The 21,790-nt window shown below is 43.9% G+C and overlaps 3 non-coding genes across 3 annotated transcripts; 2 read left to right on the top strand and 1 right to left on the bottom strand.

The window, feature by feature from the left end:
- Window positions 1-1,832: 1,832 nt before the first annotated feature.
- Window positions 1,833-1,905, bottom strand: trnaf-gaa (transfer RNA phenylalanine (anticodon GAA)). Its single transcript has one exon. It is a non-coding gene; the product is annotated as a tRNA-Phe (tRNA).
- A 7,699-nt stretch (window positions 1,906-9,604) lies between these two features.
- trnar-ucu (transfer RNA arginine (anticodon UCU)) lies at window positions 9,605-9,697 on the top strand. Its single transcript has 2 exons — window positions 9,605-9,641; window positions 9,662-9,697. It is a non-coding gene; the product is annotated as a tRNA-Arg (tRNA).
- A 9,305-nt stretch (window positions 9,698-19,002) lies between these two features.
- Window positions 19,003-19,088, top strand: trnak-uuu (transfer RNA lysine (anticodon UUU)). The gene is given in 2 exon segments: window positions 19,003-19,039; window positions 19,053-19,088. It is a non-coding gene; the product is annotated as a tRNA-Lys (tRNA).
- Window positions 19,089-21,790: the final 2,702 nt, after the last annotated feature.

Raw genomic sequence — 21,790 nt, 5'->3', positions numbered from 1 at the left:
TTGCCGCGATTAATATAACAGCTGTCTGACTATCAGTTTACTTTTCCAAAATAAAGGGTTTGCAGCTTGCATGAGTGAAAATCTGTGCTGTATTATTTCTGAACATGAAGCCAACCTTGCCATTAACCACCGTATGTTGGAAGACTCATTCCCCTCGTGGTAGAGAGGATTGACCTTTTGAGCTGTGATTCGCCATTCCATATTCCAGTAATATTCAGGTTTGTTGAAAATGAGATGAGATGAAATGAGTAGGTCTAAGGAGCAGCTCTGTGACACGACACGGTGTCTACAAAGTTGTCGCTTGCACTTTCAGTGAAGCGGACCGTAGTCTTCACTATTAAACCAGTAACTATGATGTTAAAAAAAATGTGTTCGAGAAATACTTGATTTCAGCGTGGCGATACTGGGCCGGAGTAAAGATGTGATTGCCGAGTGGCGAGATGGTGGATTTGGGACTTCTGTGCGGCTGCGCTGCTCATTGTCCAGATCTGCTTGGAGCGATATTCACTTCAATTCATCACTGACAGGGACAGTTTGATTTGAAGTTTCTTTTCCCTGTTGCTTGGTGAGATTTCAAAAATAAAGACGACCCGTGCTCACCCCAAACTCGTCAATTACACGCTGACAGATACAAGGCGGTCACACTCTTCACTTCAGTGAGATGAAAGCCGAGAGGCGAACAAAACTCATTCAATGAAAGTGCAGGTCATTGAGGTGCCTTTAAAGTCCTGATTGTTTGCACTGAACTTCTTCCCAAAGCGTTTCAGATTCACGTGGAGCGATTTGGCGAATTATTTCCCTCTTTGCAAAAGTTTCAACTGCAGGTCAAGATCAAAAGTCAAGGGCAGAATGAGACGCCTTCCTGAAATTTGGGAACCAGGGAAGCAGACTTTAGAGCAAGGTTCTGTTTATTGAGAAAAAGCAGATGAAACATTCATTCCGGAACGAGCCAGAATCCGATCAGCTCGAGAAGTAACGGTGACCCCGTGATTTGAACACGCAGCCTTCTGGTGGCGCAACAAGTCATTTCGATGGAAGCAGGACGTTGAAAAGTGGGAATTAATCGATTAAGTGAGTGGGCAAAACTGCGGCAAATAGAGTTCAATGTTTGGAGAGCGAGGTGATCCACTTTAAATCTAATAAAGATAAATCAGGCTATTTTCTAAATGGTGAGAAAAAAGGAACTGTGGAGGAGCAGAGAGATTTCGGGGTCCAAGTACAGAAATCGCTACCAACCAGCATACAGGTACATCAATTAATTAAACAGCCATTCGGACCGCCGGTTAGCTCATTTGCAAAGAGTATGCCGTAATGTCATGATCACGGATTCCATTCTTGTAATTTACTTTATTTATTTCGGGTTTTTGTGACTTTTAAAATGCACGCCGTACAAACAGGTCGACAGACAAATTCACGGGGACAGTGTTATTGAATAACGTCCATTGTAACTTTGTCCCTGGGCCGGAGAAACACGTCTTTCTTTTTATTTTTCTTTCTCCGGTTTGCAGAGAAACGTTTAACTCGCGGCCTGTTCCCATTAATGATCATCAGCAGCAACAGACAGAGCGGGTCTGACCGCCCCGAGATGTGGAAAAGGCATCGGTTTCGGACAAATGCATCAAATCAAATAGTCACCCGGCACCGAGAGAGAAAAAACAAGAGAAAAAGGCAGAAGGTAACAGTGAAATAAAAACTAAATCAAGACGAAAAAATATTTCCCATTCTTGATGCCTCACTATTTCATCCCCAATCCTTCAGTGGCGGGTATCAAATTTCACTGTGATTAAATGCGAGAATCGAAGCAAGGAAGAAGAAACTCAACAACCAAAAACTGCCGAAACTCGGGATTGAACCAAGGACCTTTAGATCTTCAATCTAACGCTCTCCCAACTGAGCTATTTCGGCCGCTTATCACTATATCCCTTTACATCATTGTCTTGGAAGAAAACATAACCCCAGGAGGAATTGCAGCTCCTGTTTATTCCGCAATTCATATAAAAACATCGCACTCATATGTACACACCCCCAGTTCGTATATAAACATCGCACTCATATATACACACCCGCAATTCAGATATAAACATCGCACTAATATATACACACCCACAGTTCATATATAAATATCACACTCATAGATACACACCTATAGTTCATATACAAACATCACGCTCATATATACACACCACAGTTCATATATAAACATCGCACTAATATATACACACCCACAGTTCATATATAAACATCGCACTCATATATACACACCCACAGTTCATATGTGAACATCACACTCATATATGGACTCCCACACTTTATGAAACAACAGCGCACTCTCACTACACGTCCTGTTTTGTATTTTCAGCGTTAAATTTGCTGAAGTCTGGCAAAGGGGGCGAGATGTCGATCCTGCTGGTGAATGCTACTTCGACGGATGTGTCGGTGTCCAGGGGATTGGAAAGCTCTTGTGCCAGACGAAGTGTCTGAAAGGCCCGGATACACATGAAGATCATCAGCGCGGTGCCTTCACCTCGTGCTGCAATGTTAGTGAGCCTGACATCAACTTAAAAGGCGGCTTGTTGCAAACACCTTGTGGTCTCAGTTTCTTTTTGTACATAACTGAACTTCAGCCGCTCGAAATGCAATGTTTTCTTTGCTGCTTCACAGCAAACAATATCTTACTATAAAGTTTCGCTGATTGGTTCCTCAGTGTCAGAGGGAGAATTGTCTAAAACCCCTCATTTACTTAATTGTTCATTCAGAATCAGCCCACCGATTAACAGAGAGAGATAAACACAGCGAGAGATACAGAGTATCGGTGAACACAGCGAGAGATACAGAGTATCGGTGAACACAGCGAGAGATACAGAGTATCGGTAAACACAGCGAGAGATACAGAGTATGGGTAAACACAGCGAGAGATACAGAGTATCGGTGAACACAGCGAGAGATACAGAGTATCGGTAAACACAGCGAGAGAGACATAGTATCGGTAAACACAGCGAGAGATACAGAGTATCGGTAAACACAGCGAGAGATACAGAGTATCGGTAAACACAGCGAGAGATACAGAGTATCGGTAAACACAGCGAGAGATACAGAGTATCGGTAAACACAGCGAGAGATACAGAGTATCGGTCAACACAGCGAAGTGGACAAGGGAAATGGAAAAATACAAACTGTCTCAAACGCTAACAGACAGTGATAGGTCGATATCCGGAAGAGGAGGTGGGGTCGTTACAGCTTAATTTGTCTCCTTAATTTGCAAAAGCTGGGCAAGTTGCCTTTTTCGTAACAAGAGGTCCTCGGTTCGATTCCCAGCGGTGCCTTTTTATTCGATCTGATATTTACCTCATTTGTGAATTAAACAACAAATTAACACAGGGCGGTATTTGTATTAATTCCGGAGCCAACAAGGAAAGGACTGCTGAACAATAACGCGGAAATGTTCGTTCTTTGTACAGACGGACCTCTCACTGAAGTAGCAAACACTTTGAGCTTGACAAATCACAGAATCGTTGGACTATAGAAGGAGGCCATTCGGGTATTGAGTCTGTGCCGTCTCTTTGCAAGAGCAATCCAGTTCGTCCCATTCCCTCCCTCTTTCCCCGTAGCCCTGCAATTTTTTTCCTTCTACTATTTATCCAATTTCCTTTTGAAAACCACGATTGAATCTGTTTCCACCACCCTTTCAGGCAGTGCATTCCAAATCAGAACATCTCGCTGCTTATTTTTTTTCCTCATGTCGCCTTTTGCCAATCACCTTAAATCTGTGCCCTCTGGTTCTCGATCCTTCCGCCAATGGGAACAGTTTCTCCGGATTTACTTTATCTAAACCCGTCATGATTTTGAACACTTCCATCAATTCTCCTCTCAACCTTCTCTTTTATAAGGAGAACAACCCGAGCTTCTCCAGTCTATTCACGGAAATGAAGTCCCTCATCCCTGGAACCATTTCTGCACCCTCTTTTCTGCATCTTTTCTGCACCATCTCTAAGGCCTTCACGTCCTTCCTAAACTGCAGTGCCCAGAACTGAACACAATGCTCCAGTTGTAGCCGAACCAGTTTTTTATAAAGGTTTAACATAACTTCCTTGCTTTTGTACTCTCTGCCTCTATTGATAAAGCCCCGGATTCTGTACCTTTTTAACCGCTTTCTCAATCTCTACTTCCACCTTCAAAGGTTTGTGCACAGATACCACCAGGTCGCTGTTCCTGCACCCCCTTTGGAATAGTACCATTTAGTTTATTTTGCATCTCCTCGTTCTTCCTTCCAAAATGTATCATTTCGCACTTCTCTCCATTAAATTTCATCTGCTATGTGTCCGTCCATTCCACCAGTCTGTCTATGTCATCTTGGAGTCTATTACTATCAATCCTCACTGTTTACTGCACTTCTAAGTTTTGTGTTATCTGCAAATGTTGAAATTGTGCCCTGTACACCCAAGTCCACTCATTAATGTATATCAAAAAAAGCAGCATTCCGAGTACCGACCCCTGGGGAACACCACTGCATACCTCCATGTAGTCCAAAAACAATCGTTCACCACTACGCTCTGTGTCCCATCACTTAGCGAATTCGCATCCATGCTGCCACTGCCATTATTTGTTCCAATGGCTTCAATGTTGCTGACAAGCTTATTACTGGACTATTCCAATGGTCTCCTGGCTCGCCTCCTATCTTCCACCCTCCATCAACCTGAGCTCATCCAAAACTTTGCTGCCCATATCCTAACTCGCACCAAGTCCCGTTCTCCCATCACCCTTGTGATCACTGACCGACATTGGCTCCCGGTCACGGAACGCCTCAATTTTAAAATCCTCATCCTTGCTTTCAAATCCCTCCATAGCCTCGCCCCTCCCTATCTCTGTAACCTCCTCCAGCCCGACAATTCTCATCCTTGTTTTCAAATCCCTCCATAGCCTCTTCCATCCCTGCTAACGATGGTCTGTTTGAGGTTGGGTGGCTGTTTAAAGGTGAGTAGTGGAGGCGTGGCGATGGCCTAAGCTCGGTGTTCGTCGTCATCGATGACATGTTGAAGGCTGCGAAGAACATGGCGTAGTTTCTCCGCTCCGGGGAAGTACTGGACGACGAGAAAATTACCCAGCTTTCAGGAGAACAGCGTCCACGACACCACACAACCCTGCCACGGTAACCTCTGCAAGACATGCTAATCATCGACACAGATACCACCATCACACGAGAGGACACCACCCACCAGGTGCATGGTTCATACTCCTGTGACTCGGCCAACGTTGTCTACCTCATACGTTGCAATAAAGGGTGCCCCAGAGCATGGTACATTGGCGAGACCATGCAGACACTGCGACAACGGATGAACGGACACCGCACAACAATCCCCAGACAGGAGGGTACCCTCCCAGATGGGGAACACTTAAGCAGTCAAGGACATTCAGCCTCCGATCTTCGGGTAAGCGTTCTCCAAGGCGGCCTTCGAGACACACGACAACGCAAAATCATCGAGCAGAAATTGATAGCCAAGTTCTGCACCCATGATAACGGCCTCAACTGGGATCTTGGGTTCATGTCACGCTACATGTAACCCCACCAGCGAAAAAACGTTATCTGTTTTTAATACAACTGGTCATTCTCTCTCTCTCTCTCTGCCTTTCGGCTGTCTCTCTCTGTCTGTCTTTGTTATCTGACCCCTTGTGTATTCAGTATTCTTGGATGTAATGTTTCCCTGACTAACCTGTCTGAACACCATTCACTCCTTTGATTGCTGTGATTATCTCTCTGCCGAGGTGTGATAACGGGCAGTTGGACAGATTATCTGTTGCAACCAGGCATTGTTCTGTGAGTGTATATGCGATGCCTTTATGGAACTCTTCACTCACCTGACGAAGGAGCAAAGCTCCGAAAGCTTGTGATTTCAAACAAAGCTGTTGGACTATAACCTGGTGTTGTACGATTTCCTATATTCAGCCTGGTTCTCACTTGTATTGTCAAACTGATATCTATCATAAACCCCCTTTATCTGCTTCATTTGACCCCGATCTCTTTCGTCATTCAAGGAGCTCTGGCTTTAGTTGCCCTGCCTTCCCCTCTCGTGGGAATCTACCTAGTCTGTACCTGAACCATCTCCTCTTTAAAGGCCACCCATTGTTCGATTACATTTTAGCCTGCCAATCTTTGCTTCCAATTTACACGGGCCAGGTACGTTCTCAACCCATTAAAATTGGCCCTTCTCCTGTTAAGTACTTTACTCGAGATAGCTCCTTCTCCTTTTCCATAACTAATCTACACCTTATGATACTATGATCACCGTTCCTAAATATGACACTGACACTTGCTCCACTTGATCCACCTCATTCCCCAGAACCAGATCCACCAATGCCCCCTTCCTCGTATCATTATGTGTTAATATTAACGTATTTGTGCATTCGTCACATTAAATTTAAGATATTTGATCTGCGAATGTGTCCAAAACACGTTTTGAGGATATTGCTCTCGAAGGCTTATTTTACAAACTTCTTTACCTACAACCAGCAACCAATCTCCATGAAAGTTTGCGAGGCGAAGTTGGTTTCAGAGCAGTTTTCGGCGTTTAGCATTTGTCCGTAATGTGCAAATCGTAGAAATTCAGTTAAAACAAATCTAAGTATCAATGAGAATGTCAGGCATAGGAGAGTTGTGATGGAACCGTCTCTTATAATAATTACAAAGTGTAATAGATTACAAAGTGAAAAGCTAATCCAATCTCTCAGTCTCTCTGTCACTTTCTCGGTGAGTGAACGTAAACCAGCAGAAGAAGCAAAAACAAAGAACTGAGCAGTTTTGTTTTTTTCCTTTTCCTTCGGGCGACGACAGTTGAAGAGAATGATTTATGTTTCCTGCTGAGCAAATAACTGGAATGAGCAGTGTATCTGGTTCCCATGGTACCCAATGAAACATCCACGTTTATATCTCATATTTACACTGATACCTTCCTTCCTTACTAATTATAGGAAACTTTTGGTAAGGTTCAATCACACTTCAGAAGTCCAGAAGTGCAAAGGAAGGTGGACATCTCATGGTGACATAACCTACAGGTGAGAGAGATTTGCAGGTTTACCTGGAGCTGTAAATGTATGAACTCTTTCCAATGTACAAACTCCCCTCACCAACAGCAATTCAACTCTAGCTGATCTTAGACTTTGGTCATTTATGGTGATTATACTTTGTGGAGTTAAAGCAGCAGTAAAATCCGTTTTGTGTTATATACGTAGCCGTTCAGTCAATATAACACATTGTCATCCGACTTACCATGAGCAATGCCACACGGGGTATGTTAGGATACGGACAGTTCTGCCTCCTGCAGTTGTTCTCTCGGTCACACATCAGGCATTACCTCTCGGTCTCACACTTCAGAGTCACGCCTGAATATGAACACATTTCTGCTTCAGACTTTTACCTGAAGGTCAACAAATCACAAGTGAAGAGGAAGCGAACAAACAAATCAAATATTTCAGAACGTTAACGGATGGAAAATTCACTATAAATGACTGAGGAAAAAATGAAGCAAACGGATCAAGATGAACAATTAGCAAAAGGTAACAATTAAAGAAAGGAGAAGGGGAACCCATCAAATCGCTCCAAATAGTTTTTGAAAAATCCTTTTGGTTTTCATCTTTGTTTCTCCGTTAAGTTGGGGACGAACATCGAGAAATATTTTTCGTAACATCATAAAGACAATTACAACAAACATTTCACAAAGTAGGCCTTAATCTTACTTATACAATAGCGTGTTGTGTGTTTGTAAAATCTGCAATTGTTTTACCATTCTTTAAGTTTAGAGGGATGATCTGGATATATGTTCGACATTGAAACGTAAGTGGATTAATAAAATAAAATGAGGAAATTTGTTTAAGAATTTAAGAGCTGATTTTCCATGTTGGAAATATATTTATTTACACAACTGTCATTTATGAAATGATGGAATATAGTTATTTCTATATCTGTACGGGTAAGGAAATCCCCATTGGATCATTTCCAGGAACCAGTCAAGTACTTAAATTAGTTTGTCAAACCCAAAACACCCTTTGGGATTTGCTGATTGAAAATTTGCATGAGGGAAAGTAGAGAGTGAGGAGGACATAAAGAACCTGCAGGGGGATATAGGCAGGCTGGGTTAGTGGGCAGAGATTTGGCAGATGCAATACAATATTGGAAAATGTGAGGTTATGCACTTTGGCAGGAAAAAACAGAGAGCAAGTTATTATCTTGATGGCAAGAGACTGGAAAGTACTGCAGTACAAAGGGAACTGGGGGTCCGAGTGCAATAAAATCAAAGAGTTAGTATGCAGGTGCAGCAGGTGATCAAGAAGGCCAACGAAATTTTGGCGTTTATTGCTAGGGGGATAGAATATAAAAACAGTGAGGTATTGCTGTAGTTATATAGGGTATTGATGAGACCGCACCTGGAATACTGCATACAGTTTTGGTCTCCATACTTAAGAAATTACATACTTGCTCTCGAGGCAGTACAAAGAAGGTTCACTCGGTTAATCCCGGGGATGAGGGGGCGGACATATGAGGAGAGGTTGAGTAGATTGGGACTCTACTCATTGGAGTTCAGAAGAATGAGAGGCGATCTTATTGAAACATATAAGATTGTGAAGGGGCTTGATCGGGTGGATGTGGTGAGGATGTTCCCAAGGGTGGGTGAAACTAGAACTAGGGGGCATAATCTTAGAATAAGGGGCTGCTCCTTCAAAACTGAGATGAGGGGAAACTTCTTCACTCAGAGGGTGGTCGGTCTGTGGAATTTGCTGCCCCAGGAAGCTGTGGAAGCTACATCATTGAATAAATTCAAAGCAGAAATCGACAGTTTCCTCGAAGTAAAAGGAATTAGGGGTTACGGGGAGCGGGCAGGAAATTGGACATGAATTTAGATTTGAGGTTCGGATCAGATCAGCCATGATCCTATTAAATGGCGGAGCAGGCTCGAAGGGCCGATTGGCCTACTCCTGCTCCTATTTCTTATGTTCTTATGTTCTTAAATCGCGAACATCACAAAGGATTGGAACAAATATACCCGCTGAGGTTTCGGGGTTGTTTCTGATTGCTTTATATCACTGAGTAACCTATTTTACACAGGGTGAAGCTACAAATCTAATGATAAGAGTTTGGGTTGGAGAAGTAACAAATGAAAGTATCCAATTTAATTACACTGATTCCACAGATACTGCACACCACATCCTTTAAACATTGTTAACTGTTTCGACATAAAACTGGAGAGGGTGTAAACAGAAAGTAACAGAAAAAAAGCTCATCAATGTCTCAAATTTAATTTTGATATTGTTGCACAAACACTGAACATCCCATCCCTAAAACACGGTCCCGATCTAAAATCAGTTGGCAGGACCCTAAGCCACAGTGAAAATGCTGTGATTTCAACCTTGTTCAAAACACGCAGCTTTCTGATTTGGAGTCAGACGCGACTGTTCTTGCACCAGGCCCACAACAAGCGGCTGGAGCCGGATCCATTGGAGGGCGATCGGTGCAGACCGCCGCCGCGGCTCTCGGAATGTGAGAGGCGGAAGCAGGAGCAGTCAGACGGCCTCAACCACAGCACAGGATCCCCGCTCTGCCTCATATTGCATAATTGACTCTGTGGCGCAATGGACAGCGTGTTGGACTTCTACTTACATGATAGAAGGAGTCATCCAAAGGTTGTGGGTTCGAATCCCACCAGAGTTGGATTTTCGTACAGGGATCGGGAGCTCGCAAGTGAAATTTTGCAGCAAAACCGCAACAGGATCATTGATGGGACACTTCATCTGACACAAGTGGCACCAGTCACAACCGAATTCCTGATTCATAATCCACTCTGAGCTGGATTGGGGAAACATTCTCAAGGAGGAGACTCAACATCTGCTCAGACCGAAAGTCAATCCGCTGGACTTCCGGCTCTGTCAGACTGCATGTTCCTTCAGAGAGGTTTCCAACTGGACACATGCATCCTGCTGCCGTGTGAGCATTGGTGCTTCAGGGGTAGAATTCTTGCTTGCAGTCATTCTATTCCTGTAAAACTAGCTCCTGAAGATCGCAAGATGGAAAGTATCCTGGCTGAGCGGTCTAACGCGATGGTTTAAAGCTCCAGTTACATCCCTTCAATTCAGATGGATCAAAATCATAGTTTTTGGTTCCAATTCCGCAGCCTTCCGCCTGAAAACAAGCAATAATAAACATCTCATCTGCTATTGCAACAGCGCAGACCGGAGGAAGCACGTGGCAATACAAATAAGTAGATGCATTTTGGAACACACCAATTGTACCTTCAAATCCGGTCGAAATGTTCACAAGCAAAAGAATCGTTTGATTCAGCTGAGACTCGAATTAACAACCCTAGCATTTCACGATCCTTCACTATCATATCAAGGACCACGCACTGACCGATTGCGCCACTGGAGCCCGGTCACTCTGATCACCTGTCCGACTCTGCTGGAAAGAATCTTAACATAAGAGGCCCTTACATGTGGAAACGTTTCCAGTCACTGTGAGGAAACTAATATCTGCACTTCCACTTTCAGTTTCTGACACATCCTTTGCTCCGTCGCACGACAATCGGGTTTGCTGCGAACAGGTCAAAATGAACATTGCAAGAAATTCTATCAGTTGTAAGATTTGAACCCAGCGCCCACGCAGCGATTGGATTTATTGTCTTAAAGCAGTGAGCTCCGTTCGCACAACGCCTTGCCAGTATTTCACGTTTTGTTCAATTACCAAATAAATAAATTGGAGCTAATTGACCACATTTTCGCCGTGCTGGGATTGTTCTCCTTCGAGCAGAGAAGGTTCAGAGGAGATTTGATAGAAGTGTTCAAAGTTATGAAGAGTTTAGATAAAGTTAATAAAGAGAAGCTGTTCCCATTGTCGGAAGTGTCAAGAACCAGAGGACACAGATTTGAGGTGATTGGCAAAAGAACCAAAGGCGACATGAGGAAAATCTTTTTTACGCAGCGAATGGTTATGATCTGGAATGCGCTGCCTGAAAGGGTGGTGGAAGCAGATTCAATCGTGGCTTTCAAAAAGGAATTTGATAAATACTTGAAGGGGAAAATGCAGAGCCACGGGGAAAGGGACGGGGAATGGGACCAATGGGATTGTTCTTACAAAAGGCAGGTAAGGAATTGATGGGTCGAATGGCCTCCTTCTGTGGTGTGTTCATTCTATGATCAATATTATTTTACATGCAGTGATTGGACCATCCCTGAATGACTGCCCCGCGAAAAAACAGAGTGACACTGAAACGTTGCGAAAATGCGATGACCCCGACGTGATTCGAATACGCATCCTACTGATTTGGAGTCAGACGCGCTGCCGTTGCGCCACGAGGTCTACAGCAAGTAGCTGGATCCGGATCCATAGGAGGGAGATCGGTACCGACCGCCACAGGGACTCGAAGAGGCGGAAGCAGCAACAGCAACAGCGCAGGAGCCCCGCTCTCGAATCCAGCCGTTCCCAGCGGAGAGCTGCCAGTCCCGGCCTGAGCCCTGTCTGGGAGCCGCCTGTCATTCTTTCTTTACAGAACGGGACCGATCCAGTTTCAGCTCACACACAAGCTCAGGAATCCCACTCCTGACAGATTCACTTGTTTAAACCTTGTTTAGATTCAGTGAATTGGGATTTAATTCAATCCTCATCTGCCCGCCGCTCTGTCAGTTCAGGACTTTATTTAAACCGATATTGGATCTCTGTTTTCGAGGGTGCCAGCTGTTTAAGCATTTCTCAGTCCCACCACGAACACTGATTGCTGCTAACTACTGCTTAATACAAAGTGCCCAGGAACTAGGGAATTTGTCCTGGGTACTGAGTTCGAGTTAAGGAACAATAGAGGTGCGATTACACTACTGGATATATTCTATTGGCCACTAGCTAGTGGGACGGATATAGAGGAGCAAATTTGAATGGGAAATTACAGAGAGGTACAAAAGCCGTAGAGGATTAATAACCGGGGATTTCAAATATCCTCATGCAGACTGAGATAACTATAATACAAGGCACAAAGAAGGGGAAGAATTTTTTAAATGTGTTCAGGATAACATTCTCGACCAGTACGTTTCTGGCCCACTGAGGAAGGAGGCATTGCTGGACTTGGTTCAAAGGAATGAGGCGGGCCAAGTGGAGCAAGTGTCAGTGGGGGAGCATTTAGGGAGCAGCGATCAGTTTCATAAGGATTAGAATAGCTATGGAAATGGACTCTGTTCACTCTAAAGTAAAAATACTCAATTGGAGGAGGGTCAATTTCAGTGGGATGAGAACAGATCTGGGCCCTGGTAAATTGGAATTAAAGATTGTCAGGCAAAACTATAATTGGACAGTGGGCGGCTTTTAAAAAGATGATTCGGGTAGAGAGAAGGTACATTCCACCGAGGAAGAAAGGTAGGGCACCTAAAGCCAGAGCTCCCTGGACCATAAGAGAGATAGAGAGTAGGATGAAGCGGGAAAAAGTGGTGTATGACAGGTGTCAGGTTGATAACACAAGTACCAACCAGAGATAATAGAGAAAGATCAGAGGGGAAGTGATAAATGAAATAAAAGGGGCAAAGAGAGAGCATAAGAATAGCGGAAAACATAAAAGGGAATCAGAAAGTCTTCTACAGACATGTTAACAGTAAACGGGTAGTAAGAGGAGGGGCGGGGACGATTCGGGACCATAAAGGAGATCTACTCATGGAGGCAGTGGGCATGGCAGAGGAACTAACTGAGTACTTCGCATTGGTCTTTACCAAGGAAGAAGATGCTGCCAGATTCTCGATAAAGGAAGATATAGTTAAGATACTGGATGGGTTAAAAAATGAGAAAGAAGAGGTGCTAGAAAGGCTTGCTGTACTTAAAATAGATAATTCAACTAGTCCGGATGGGATGCACCCGAGGATGGTGAGGGAAGTAAAGGGGGAAATTGCAGAGGTACTGGCCATAATCTTCCAGACATCCTGAGACACGGGGATGGTGCCAGAGGAGTGGAGAATTGCAAAGGTTACAACCTTGTTCAAAAAAAGGGTGTAAAGATAAACCCAGCAACTATAGGTCAGTTAGTTTAACCTCGGTGATGGGGAAAGTTTTGGAAATGATAATCCGGGACAGAATGAACAGTCACTTGGACGAGTGTGGATTGATTAGGGAATGCCAGCACGGATTTGTTAAAGGCAAATCGTGTTTTACCAACTTGATAAAGTTGTTTGATGAGGTAACAGAGAGGGTAGATGAGGTCATGCAGTTGACGTGGTGTATATGGACTTTCAAAAAGCGCTTGATCAAGTGTCACGTGGTAGGCTATTGATCAAGATTGCAGCCCATGGAACACAGGGGGCAAAAACAATATGGTTACAGAACTGGCTAAATGACAGGAAACAGAGAGTTGTGGTGAACGGTTGTTTTTCGGACTGGAGGGAGGTGGGCAATGGTGTTCCACAGGGGTCGGTGCTGGGACAACGTCTTTTCTTGATATATATTATTTACTTGGGCTTGGGAGTAAATGGTACAATATCAATATTTGCAGATGACACAAAACGTGGACGGGTAGAGAACAGTGAGGTGGATAGACGTGAATAGGATATGGACACGCTGGTGACATGGACGGACACGTGGCAGATGAAGTTTAACGCGGAAAAATGCGAGATGATGCATTTCGGTGTGAAAAAAGAGGAAAGGCAATATAAACTAGAGAGCAGAATTCTAAAAGGGTGAGAGGAACAGAGGGATCTGGGGGTACATGTGCGCAAATCGTTGAAAGTGGCAGGGCAGGTTGAGAAAGCGGTTTAAAAAGCAGTCGGGGTCCTGGGCTTTATAAAGAGGAAGTCATGATGAACCTTTATAAAATACTATTTCGGCCACAAATGGAGTATTGAGTCCAGTTCTGGGCAGTGCACTTTTGGAAGGATGTGAAGGCCTTGAGAGGGCGCAGAGGAGATTTACGAGAATGATTCCAGCGATGAGGGACTTAAATTACATGGATAGACTGAAGAAGCTGGGATTGTTCACCTTGGAACTGAGAAGGCTGAGAGGAGATTTGACAGAGATATTCAAAATCATGAAGGGCCTAGACAGGGTAGATAGAGTGAAACTGTTCCCATTGGCGGAAGGGACATGAACCAAAGGGCGTAGATTTAAGGTGATTGGCAAAAGAACCAAAGGTGACATGAGTAAAAACTTCTTTACACAGCGAGTGGTAGGAAGCTTTGATTTTTGTGCTTTGCATGTTATGAAATTTCATCATTTTACAGACTGTATCTTAAGAGTGGGATTAAATGTTCAGTGTTTATGACGCCAGGAATCTGGTGCAGCCGTTGTTAAATTTATCAAGGCAGGCAATTGTCGCCGTTTATCACAAGAACGACCTAACTGGTTATGCGATCAAGATGAAAATAACGCAAAGATGGACAATTGATACAACACGGAAGGCATCGGGCTATGACAAAAATCCCCACCGTTTTGCTTTTCCAACATAAAGGGTGCGACATTTATTCTCTGAATATAGAAACAGTCTGGTCTCGCTCACTACAGAAATCTCCATGTCACAGAGAATTAGCCTTTCGGGACCTTGTCTGTCAAGATGAATTGTGATTTCCGTGAAGCCAATGTTCCATTCCTTTATAGGTTTCATGTGCCTGCTTTGCGATCACAAGGTTTTTTTTTAGTCCACAGGGTAAATGGTGGAATATTAGCTCTGCTCAGCCGCCAATGATCACGGTACATTTTCTTGCAGACAAAACACACATTAAACCCTGGAACTTTCAGGCGATGAATCCTCAGGAGAAATAAAATAAGGGCTCGAATCAATCCAACCAATAGCACCATCGAGACAAGTGAAGAGTCCACCTGCTAAACCAGTAATTCACTGAGCGAAACCTTGAGGCTGTAGTGACCAATATAAAAGCTGTCCACTGTCAGTTTACTTTTCCACAATGAATGGTTGAAGCTTGCGGGAGTGAAAATCCAACGAGCCGGTCTTCACTCTTAAACCAGCAACTGTGAAGTTAAGAGAAACGTGCCGGAGAAATACTCGATTTCAGCGCGGTGACACTGGGCCAGAATAAAGCTCAGTTAATATGATCGCCGAGTGGCGAGAGGGTGGATTTGGAATTTCTGATCGACCGCACTGCGCATTTTCCAGATCTGCTTGGAGCACCAATCCCTTCAATTCATCACTTACAGGGACAATTCGATTCTCGGTTTCTTTTCCCTGAACTTGACGAGATCTTCAAAATTGAAAGCGACCCATATCAGAGCGAACCTCGTCACCGACATGCTCACAGATACAAAGCGGCCAAACTCTGCTTCAGTGAGATGAATGCTCGTTCAATGAAAGTGCAGATCATTGAGGTGCCTTTAAAGTCCAGATTGTTTGAACTGAACTTCATCTGAAAGCACTTGAGTTTCAGGTGGAGTGATTTGGGGACTTCTTTTCCCTCTTTACAAAAGTTTGAACCGCAAGTCAAGATCAAAATTCGAGGGCGAAATTTGGATTTCTCCGGGGTATGAACCTTGAATCGAGAATTATATCCCGACCTCATCGAGCCCAGAAATAAATCAAGGAGATTCAGTCTAAGTAAAATAATGGTATTGGAGAAAATAATTGGATTAAAGATAGACAAATCTCCAGGACCTGATGTTTACCATCCCAGGGGATTAAATGGAGTAGGTGAGGAAATTGTACATGCTTCAGTCATGATCGTTTAAACTCTCTTGTTTCAGGAATTGTTCCATGGATTGAAAAATTGCCAATGTCATTCCATTATTTAGGAATGGGAGGAGAGATAAAGTAGGAAATTATAGACCTATTAGTCTGACGCCTATTGTCGGGCAGTTACCAGTATCTGTTATTAGGGAAGAGTGACTGAGCACTTGGATGAATATGAATTGATCAGAGAAGCCGGCATGGATTTGTAAAGGGTAAGTCAAGTGTAACAAAGCAAGTTGAACTTCTTGAAGATGTAATAATGTGGTAGATAATGCAGTGTCTATGGGTGTTATATGTATATTGACTTCCAGAGGCAATCGATAAGGGACCACATAAGAGACTGTTAACAGAAATGAGATCACATGGAAATTAAAGCAAACTATTGACATGGGTAGGGAGTTGGTTTGGAGGTAGGAGACAGAGAGTAGGGATAATGGATCTGTGCTCAAATTGACAGGATGTGATTAATGGTGTCCCCCAGGGATCTGTACCGGGGCATCAGCTTTTTACTATATGTATAAATGAGGCAAATGAAGAAATAGAGAGCCATATATCCAAGTTTGTCGACTACACCAAGTTAGGTGACACAGTGAGTAATGTAGATGGGAGCATAAAGTTGCAAAGCGAAATTGATAGATGAAGTGAGTTGGTAAAACTGTGGCAGATGGAGCTTACATAGAATTACATAGAATGTACATCACAGAAACAGACAATTCGGCCCAACTAGACTATGCCGGTGTTTATGCTGCAGACGCGCCTCCTTCAACCCCTCTTCATCTAACCCAATGAGCAAACTCGAATATTCCGTTCTCCTCCCTGTGTTTATCTCGCTTCCCTGTAAATGCATCCATGCTTTTCGCCTTAATTATTCCTTGTGGTAGTGAGTTGCACATTGTAGCGAGCCTCATTGTAAATATGGTTCACTTGAATGCCATATTGGATTAAATGTGACGATCTTATATTTATGGCCCCAATTTTGGACTCCACCCCACAAAATTGCAAACACCTCTGACTTCTCAAACCCTTGCATAATCTTAAAGTCCTATTTCATGTCACCCTCAGCCTTCTATTTTCTATGGAAAGAGCCGTAGGCTCTTCAATCTTTCAATATGGGGAAGTGTGAGTTCATCCACTTTGGACCTTGCAAGATAGATGAGAATATTTTCTAACTGGTGAGAAACTAGGAACTGTGGAGGAGGAAAGATGTTTACGGGTCCAAGTGCAGAAATCATGAAAAGTCAGTGGACAGTTACAAAAAAATAATTAAAAAGGCTAATGGAAATTTGGCCATTATCTTCAGGGAGCTGGAATTCAAAGGGGTGGAAGTTATGTTACAGTTATATCAACTCTGATGAGACCACAGTTCGAGTCCTGCATTCAGTTCTCGGCACCACACCTCAGGGAGGATATAATGGCCTTGGAGCGGGTGCAGCGCAGATTCACCAGAATTATACCGGAGCTAAAATGGTTAAATTATGCGGACAAGTTGAATAGAAAATGTTTGTATTTCCTTGTGTATTGAAGATTAAGTGATGATGTAATCGAGTTGTTGAAGGTGATTTAATGAACCAATGGTGTGTGTGTGAGCTGTGAGACAGCTTGAAATCCCAATACTCTCCACCACTGGGGACTGAGTCTTCCAACATACATGGATTTTCACTCGTGCAAGTTTCATCCACATTTTCTGCTCTTCATTTCTCCGACCTGCTTGTTGTGCCTTTTCCTTCAATTCAGGACTTACAGGGAAAACTCGATTCTGCGGTCAATCTTCGGGTCACGTGGTGAGATTTCAAATAATTGAAATCGACCCTTATCAACCCCAATATCTTCACTTACACGTTTGACGAATGCAAAGCGGCTTCTCTCGCGGTTTTGCTGCACAACTCGATCAAAGATACTGTCGGTAATTGGAGGGTCTTTCAAGTCATGACACGAACATAACAGTTCGCACTGCCGTTTTCCCCAAGACGCTTCAGATTCATGTGGAATGATTTCGGTCTGGCGGTTAAATCCGTTCCCTTTTTACGAATCCGCCTTTGAACCCTGGACTTTAATATTTTTGATAACCGATACTAAATCGCTTTGTCCTGTACTGTACATTACTTTTTAAATATTACAGATAAGCGGAGCACTTGAGCTGTCACAGCTGTGACTTTGACTTTTCTCCCTCTCCTCTCGATCTCCCCGACAACTGCCACTAACCACAATCTTCTGTCACACTTCTCCATCAGAAAGTTCCGAGCCTCGGTTTTCAAATGAAATAACGCCCATCTCTTCAATCAACGACAGCTCAGAGAGAGTTTCTCAGTTTCAGCTCCCAATTTCTCCAATTCCTCAAAGTAGCATGAAAATAATTCTCCTGAAGTTAATAATAATAACAATATAATTAAAAGTTCTGATGGTCTGGGTTTTTTTTCCCCGATGCCACGGCTTTTAACGGTCACTGCGGATGTTTGACGAATCGCCTCTTGGCTGGAGGCTTCTGTGTGGGAAAGATCAGGAAGCGATAATTGAGAGACCGAGGATGAAGCTGTTTGATGCGAGCAGTGGGGACACAGACCGTGCGCGGCTGCGGTGGCGCATTGGGTCAGCGCGGGTTACTTCCACAATAATTATACGCTCGAGAAATGCTGGGGTTGTGAGCTCCAGCGCCATCTAAAGTAGATGAAACTGCTCAACATTTCGAATGGAGTTCAAGGTACAACCGGTTCCATAACGCATCGACTGCTTCATATCCCCATGTGGGCACTGAGGCTCCTCTGGTCTCCCGTCTTGCCATAGCAGGTGAGAGTTTATTTGTTAAAAGGAGGGAGAGGGGGCAATTGGCGACAGCTGAAATGGTAAAGCGGCCGGCACGACATCTTTAAATCGAAAGAACCAAACACACAATTCTTCTTTCAGTGAAGCAGGTATTGATCGGTTTGAAGTGTCGTGTAGGGAAAATTCGGGAGGCAAATCTGCTGCCTGGTGTCACGGTGCAACGGGTGAAATTATTCCGCTTTCAATTGTTGATCGGCTGAAAGATCGAGAGGCGTTTTCCAGCTCCCGTGTGGAACAAGTTCAGCTTTGGAGCCATTGGGTAAAGTACTTTTTTTAATTGTTGCTTACGAATGACAAGACATTTTGTACAAACAAGAAGAATTGCAAAATCACGAGTTCCCTGTCCATGTTTCTTTCATCATATTCAACAGAAACAAGGATTCTCCTCAACACGTTGCTGAAAATTCGATAAAAGGGACACTCCCCCGAATTCGACATCGACAGGGATAATTCAGAGTCCGACCATGAATCTGTATGATGGAAACTAATCCAACAGCGAGCCTGGATAGCTCAGTCGGTAGAGCATCAGACTTTTAAGAGCAGGCAGTGATCTGAGGGCCCAGGGTTCAAGTCCCTGTTCAGGCGAAAACTTTTAAAAGTTCTGCTTTTCCAACGGACCAAAATAAGCGAAAGGAGCAAGAGTTGGCCATCCAGTCCCTCGAGCCTGCTTCGCCAATTTGATAAGGTTATCGCTGATTTTCGACCTCAACTTCACTTTCCCGACCTGTCCCCATATCCCTTGATTTCCTTCGTGTCCAGCATTCTATCTATCTCAGTTTTGAATCTATTCAATGGCTCAGCATCCACAGCCCTCTGGGGTAGAGAATTCCAATAGTTCACAACCTTCTCAGTGAAGAAATTATTCCTCATCTCTGGACTGAATGGCCGGCCCCTTATCTTGAGATTAACACCATTAGCTCTAGACTCTCCAGCAAGGGGAAACAGCATCCCAGCATCTACCCTGTCAAGCCCTCTAAGGATTTTATATGTTTCAATGAGATCACCTGATCATTGAAAACTGCAGAGAATATAGACCCATTCTACTCAATCTCTCCTCACAAGACAACCCTCTCATCCCAGGAATCAATCGAGTGAACCTTTGTTGCATCCACTCTAAGGCAAGTGTATCGTTCCGCAGGTAAGGAGATCAAAACTGTACACAGTACTCCAGATGTGGTCTTACCAAACCCTATATAATTACAGCAAGGCTTCCTTATCTTTGTACTCCAACCACCTCGCAATAAAGGGCAACATACCATTTGCTTTTCTAATTGCTTGCTGCATCTGCATGTTAACTTTCTGTGATCCGTGTGCAAGAGCACACAAATCCGTCTGAATACCAACATTTCGCAGTCTCTCACCTTTCGAAAGATATTCTGCTTTTATATTCTTCCGACCAAAGTGAATAACCTCACATTTCCCCACGTTATAATTCATCTGCCAACTTCTCGCCCACTCACTTAACCTGTCTGTATCACTTTGCATCCTCTTTGCGTCCTCCTCACAGCTTACTTTCCCACCTAGTTTTGTATCGTCAGCAAACTTGGATACATTACACTCGGTCCCCTCATCTCAGTCATTAATATCGATTGTAAATATCTGAGGCCTAAGCACTGATATTCACGGCACCCCACTAGTTACAACCTGCCAACCCGAAAATGACCTGTTTATTCCGACTTTCTATTTTATGTACATCAACAAATCCTCAATCTATGTTAATATATTACCCCCTATCCCATGAGCCCTAATCTTGTCTCACAAACTTTTGTGTGGCACCTTATCGAATGCCTTTTGAAAATCCAAATATTCTATATCGACTGGTTCTCCCTTATCTACCCTGCTATCTGCACCCTCATAACCTCTAACAGAGTTGTCAAACACGATTTCCCTTTCACAAAACCGTGTTGCATGTGCCTAATCATGTTATGATTATCTAAGTGTCCTGTTATCAAGTCCCTAGTAATAGATTCTAACATTTTCCCTCCTCCTATTGTCAGGCTAAATGGCTTGTAGTTCCCTGTTTCCTCTCTCCCTCCTTTCTTGAATAGCGGGGTTACTTTTGGTACCTTCCAATCCATGGGGACCTTTCTAGAATCATGGGAACTCTGGAAGATAAAACCAATGCATCCACTATCTCTGCAGCCACCTCTTTTAAAACCCTGGATGTAGGCCACCAGGGCCAATGAATTTTTCAGCTTTTAGTCCCATTAATTCCTCCAGTACTTTTTCATTACTAATCTTAATTGCTTTAGTCCAGCAATTTTATTTTAAATTCACAAGCTTTCGGAGACATCCTCCTTCCTCAGGTAAATGTTCAGGAGCTCCTTGAAGCCTACGCATTTATACATATAGAACAATACATGGTGTTTGCAGAATGCCCCTGCAACTGCCCGTTGCCAAGGCAATCACCGTGTTCAGACAGAGAGGTGTCACCTGCAGAACCCCCGAATACACATTCAACAAAAAAACAAACAGGAAAAAAAACAGAGAGAGGCAGAAACATCCGGAAGGCATAGAAAGCCAGCAAATGACCCATTATATTAAAAACAGATAACATTTGTTCGCTGGTGGGGTAACGTGTAGCGTGACATGAACCCAAGATCCCGGTTGAGGCCGTCCTCATGGGTGCGGAACTTGGCTATCAATTTCTGCTCGACGATTTTGCGTTGTCGTGTGTCTCGAAGGCCGCCTTGGAGTACGCTTACCCGAAGGTCGGTGGATGAATGTCCATGACTGCTGAAGTGTTCCCCGACTGGGAGGGAACCCTCCTGTTTGGCGATTGTTGCGCGGTGTCCGTTCATCCGTTGTCGCAGCGTCTGCATGGTCTCGCCAATGTACCATGCTCTGGGGCATCCTTTCCTGCAACGTATGAGGTAGACAATGTTGGCCGAGTCACAGGAGTATGAACCATGCACCTGGTGGGTGGTGTCCTCTCGTGTGATGGTGGTATCTGTGTCGATGATCTGGCATGTCTTGCAGAGGTTACCGTGGCAGGGTTGTGTGGTGTCGTGAACGCTGTTCTCTTGAAAGCTGGGTAATTTGCTGCGAACGATGGTCTGTTTGAGGTTGGGTGGCTGTTTAAAGGCGAGTAGTGGAGGTGTGGGGATGGCCATAGCGAGGTGTTCGTCGTCATTGATGACATGTTGAAGGCTGCGTAGAACATGGCGTAGTTTCTCCGCTCCGGGGAAGTACTGGACGACAAAGGGTACTCTGTTGGTTGCGTCCCGTGTTAGTCTCCTGAGGAGGTCTATGCGATTTTTTGCTGTGGCCCGTCGGAACTGTCGATC

Source organism: Heptranchias perlo, chromosome 20, assembly GCF_035084215.1.
Source record: "Heptranchias perlo isolate sHepPer1 chromosome 20, sHepPer1.hap1, whole genome shotgun sequence".
Classification (NCBI taxonomy): domain Eukaryota; kingdom Metazoa; phylum Chordata; class Chondrichthyes; order Hexanchiformes; family Hexanchidae; genus Heptranchias; species Heptranchias perlo.
This window is presented reverse-complemented; position numbering and strand designations above follow the sequence as displayed.